This window comes from Gossypium hirsutum, chromosome A09 (assembly GCF_007990345.1).
Source record: "Gossypium hirsutum isolate 1008001.06 chromosome A09, Gossypium_hirsutum_v2.1, whole genome shotgun sequence".
NCBI classification, from domain to species: Eukaryota; Viridiplantae; Streptophyta; class Magnoliopsida; order Malvales; family Malvaceae; genus Gossypium; species Gossypium hirsutum.
In genome coordinates, this window is record NC_053432.1 from 80327783 (window position 1) to 80333467 (window position 5685).

The window sequence follows — 5685 nt, forward strand, 5'->3', positions numbered from 1 at the left end:
TTTTTTTCAATTAAAGTCATCATGTGTCGCAGCACAACATGACATGTGGCGAAAAATGATAAAAGAAATAAAAATCAATAAAAGTTATAGAAAAATTATAAAATGCTTCTTTTGGTACCATAATTTTTATAATTTTTTTATGAAATTTATATTTATTTACATTTTGTATAATTTTCTTATAACTTTATAAAATTTTATAATTTTTTTATATATCTATATATTTTTATGATTTTTATAAAATTTTACAATTTTTATATTCTTTTACGATTTTTATTTTTTTTTCTAATTTTTAATAAAAACATGGGCTTAATTGTTTTTTTCTTTTTTGGGAAAAAATTTGAGAGTCTTTTTATACATTTTGAAAGTTCAAGTAGCCAAATGAGTCCAAAAAAAATACGGACTTAATTGCTTTTTCTAAAAAATTTTGAGGTGCTTTTGCCCCTTAAACCAAAAATATATGTTATTTTTTCTCAAAACTAGATATTTATATAAAAATTATTTCTTAAATTCTATACAATCATTTGATTTAGTGTTACCATCAATTGTGTTTTATTTAGGATCAATAAAAATTTATATGGGAATATTGGATAATTTTTTTACTCTTATAATGAGTTAGTATGTATAAAGAAAACAACTTTATTACATATTAACTCCCTCGCATTTATAATCTTAATTTTAATCTTTATATCTTTTGTCAATTTGATTCTTGTTCGTTTTTTGATTTAGACTTGATCATTAACCTTTTAAAAGGAGTCAAATTATTTTTTTAACTGAAATACTAATTAAAACATTAATTTTTAATGATGTTAGTGTGACAACCCACATGACAGTTCATGTGTGTTTCATGCTAATATGGCACTATTTATTTTATATGTCACATCCACAAATAATTTAATAATTAGAAAAAAGATTAAAAAAATAAAAAAGTTCATAAATTTTCAAAAAATTAACATGAAATACACGTAAATTGTCATCAAAGTTGTCATGTTTAAACAACAATTTGACTCTTCTCGAAAGGTTGATGGTCAAATTTGAGTCTTTTTAAAAAGTTGAGGATCAAATTTAACTGAAAAAAATTTAAGTGTCAAATTGGCAGAAAATATAAACGTTAAGGGCTAAGTTTATTATTATACCTTTTATCCTTTTAGTCTATTTCTTATCCATCTTTGATGGTTATAGATTAGACTATGGACGGAAATTTGATTAGAATTAAACTCCTACTTTTAAGAAGACTTATCCTAATTAGTAAATTAGACAATAATTATCTTTTACTCCAACAAATAAATAATAATTATTGTGATTTAATCATTAATTTCAACAAATGAAACCTTTATAGCTTGACAAAGATTGAAGCTTGATTTGGTTCTCATCATGCATAATTTCAATGTGTCGATTTTTTCCTACATTTATTTTGCATTTCAATGGTCATATGTCAGCTCTATCTAAATTTTGTTTGCTTTTAATTTTTTTATGCTAAATTGATTTTGACTATAGTCATATATTATTTGTAAAAGCAATTTTAATTTGTGTTAATTTTGAAAGCAAACATTTAAAAATAATTAATCACGATAATTAATTTTTTTTATTAATTATATATAAAATTTTATTAAAATGATAACAAATTAAGCTCTCAATTTTTATATATTTTATCAATTGATTTCAAATCTAAAAAATTACCTAAAAATATATATAAAATTTTAAAAATTTCAAAAAATAATATATATATATATATAAATAGATTGAATGTGTAAATTTTGAAAACTAAATTTGTTATTATGTCAATCAAAATTATGTAAAATTAACAATAATATTAATGTTGTGATTAATAGTCATTGGATACTAATTTTCGAAATTAATATGGATTAAATTATTCTATTTTTTAGAGATACTAATTTACATATATAATTATTCCGGTAATTCTTTTTTTTTTAAAAAGTACTTAATTAGTTGAGGAGAAAAAAAACCCTTAACCATGGTTAGAGTAGTTGTTTGGTTTTAGAAGAAAGAGAGAATAGAAAAATTAGGGGCAAAATTTTATTTAAAATGATTTTTTAAATATTAAAAAAATAATAACAAATGGGAGGAATGGAGGCAAGTGGGCAATAGTGGTGCGGCGCGAGGGTCCCGTTCTTGTCGTCTCCTCCTTCGGCCCCACTCTGGACGGCCGTCCTCTCCTCCTTCGGCTGTCACTGCACCTTGTTTTAGCCTTTAGCTTGACTTTCTGCAATTTGGATTACATTACTTTATCTAATGCCATTTCTTTCATGAAGTTCCCTGCATTATTGTTTGCTCCTAATCCTCCTTTAAGTGAAAATACGCATATAACATTTTAATAAATACTAAAAAAGATTATGAAAGTATATAATAAAAATAACATTTAATGATCGATAAAATAAACATAAAAAATCATATACAAACATGAATCGATAGATTAAAAAGATATTTCTAAAGTAGAGGATTTATATTTTTTGTTCTCTACGTTGTTACAACAATATTAATATCTATTGAGTTAAGATCCCATTAACTTTTTTTTTATTTTATCAAAACCCTTTTCATGGATTTGAATTTGTTTTCCTTTTAGAATGCTCTAAAATCAATTATTTGTATTATGGTATATGGACACAAAATAAAGGTGGTGATGAGTTAGACTTCTTCATTTTGAAGCCATTTATGAAATAATAAAAGATTGACCCGAATCTTAATACAACTTGTTGATTTGGATTATATATATACTAATGCTAATTAATTAAACTCTGTTTTCCCCTCATAGGGGCAACCCTGCAAGTTCAAGCTGTGCCAGCCCTTGAAAGTGAAAGCCTAACCAATTCTAATGCTTCTCTGACCAAGCAGTAATTAGGTTCTCTCGGGGAGATTAGTGTTTTCTTTTTCTTTTTCATTTTTAAATCTTTTGATAATTCCAATCTTCTTTACATTATGAATCCATAATTGCATGCATTTCATATTTGATATTTTATAGTTTTCAACCATAGCAAAGATGGCAACCCAAAACTTGACAAAGTCTTTTCTTTTCATTATTTAAAAATCACACATCTTCATTGGATACCTCATCCACGTGTTCATGATTGTATATATAAAATAATTGATTATTGCTAATTGCTTACAACCCTAATATGTTGAATGGAAATACTAGATTGCTCTAGTCGCAAGTGGTGGAGTTAGAATGTTAACTTTGGAAGAGCCATACTATGTATATAAAGGAGGAAATTGAAAAATCTTAGACCTTAGGGGGGCCATGGCCCCTTGGGTATCTTAGTGGCTTCACCATTGGTAGCCACTTTGATTGTCACTGCGATGAACAAGCAAAATAAGAGTAAACAGTGGACACAAAATCTTGTTTATACAATTTCGTTTCTCCACATTTATGGAGCCTAGCTCAATAAGCAAGTCTACTATTGTTTTCCTCAATACAACAAGTGAATCATGTCCTAACACTTCACATTGTGTAAACCTCACTTGTTTGCCTCAGGACTAGATCACTCACCTCTAAATTCCCCCCTGAGAATTTAGGTTTTAAACATAACCTGTTTACTCTTCAAATGCACTCACACAATACATTCCTTAATAAACAATAAAGTGTTCTTTCAATTCTCAAACAAAACCTATACAAGTCTCTCAATATATAAAAGTTTTCAAGATTTACTAACACACTAGTGATCAATTACAATATAACCCCTTTAATAATTGCAGCTACAAAGTAGCAAAAAGCAATATACTAATAAAGTCAAAGTAAAGTGGATTGTCGGAGATTCACTCTTCAATGGTGTAATAGCCTGAATATTCAGTGGTGTCGGAATGGTGATTCGAGATCACTAAATCTGACAAACGAGTAGAAAATATTATAAATTTAGTAAGTATAAGTTAAATGTGAAGTTAGAAAATTTTTTGAAATAGTGAATAGTGTACTAGGAATAAATATTAAAATAATTAAAATAAAAAAACGAGGTATCGAGACCTCGAAGATTTTAAACTGAGCCATAAATATTTTTAGAAATATTTATAGAGTGTCATTGAGTTGGTATTAAAGTTTCGTTAGAAAATTTTAACGTTTGGATAGTTAATTAACTAAAAAGGACTAAATTGAAAATAGTGTAAAATTTATTAAATTGTGATTAAATAGCTTAAGTGACTAATGAGGAGGGATTTAAAAGGCAATTAGGCCCAAATTTTATGGGCTGGACGGTTGGGTAAGAAAAATCAGCAGAATGTAAGTAGAAATAGGGGCAAAATTGGAAACTTAACAAATTAAACATGTAAAACAAAGACAAAAGTGAAAAATCTAGAGATCTCTTCACAATTTATCAGCAAAAACGCCATAGGAGGTCTGAAACAAGCTGGTTTTTCATATATTTGAATTATGTAAGTTTAATTCTTGATTTTTTTCTTCTAATTTTTGTGATTTTGATACTTTTACAATTAGGCCCAACTAATTATTTCATTAGTTTTTGATTTCATGGCTGATTTTGAAAGTTTATATGAATACATGCTGGAAGTATATGATGAATGAACATGGAATTAAAGCTTTAATTTTGTTATATGATGATTTTATTAAGTAATTTTGATAGAAATTGATTTTAGGGACTTAATTGTGAAAAAGTTGAGAATTAAGGTTTGGTGTTGCGGTTTTGAGTATGAAAGGCTATGTAGTAGTTTAAAATAGTTGGAAAAGGTGTTAATTGAGAAAAATTAGATCAATTGAGGGGTTAATTGAGTAGGGACCAAATTGTAAAAACTGTAAAGTTTGGGGTAAAAGTGTAATTTCGAAAACTTAAGGGCATAAATTGTGAAATGGATTAGAATAGAATTATATGCTGATGAATGAATAAATTTGTATTTTAGATCGAGAACCCGAAGCAAGCCGAGGAAAAGAAAAAGTAGTTGATTAGTCCCTAAACTTTTGCAAATTCTGCAAATCGACCCAGGTAAGTTCATATGGCTGAAATTTAATGATTAAATGTTAATTTCATGAATTATACAATGTATGATGAAATGCATTTATTGTTGAAGTGAGAATAAAATAAAAATGTGAAAATCGAATAAATGATCAAATTAAGTGGAACGCCGGATTTGAGTACTTCTGATCAAGTGACAAAGTGATAAGTGGTAGTTTTAGCTACACTTATCTGATCAAGTGACAAAGTGATAAGTGGTTACACTTATCTGATCAAGAAACAAAGTGATAAGTGGTTACACTTATCTGATCAAGAGACAAAGTGATAAGTGGCTACACTTATCTGATCAAGTGATAAAGTGATAAGTGGTAGCTTTAGCTACACTTATCTGATCAAGTGGCAAAGTGATAAGTGGTAGCCTAGCTACACTTATCTAATCAAGGACAAGTGATAAGAGGTCATATGTCAAAGTGAAAGTGAAGTACTCAATTTTCCGTAACCGTTCCTTAATTTTGATCAAGGATAGTAAGTGATAAATGGGCCCAAAGGAATTATGGTAAAAGAATAAGTAGTAGTGAGTTTATACCAAGGAACTCACCAAAGATTGTGGTTGACAGGTAAATTTAGTAATGGTGTATATTGTATAAGTGTACAAGTGTTTGGTAAGATTTATGTTTTATTCCTATGAACTTACTAAGCTTTTCTATAAGCTTACATGTGTGTGTTTATTGTTTTTGTAGATTAACGTATTTATACATTCGGAGGATCGGATCTA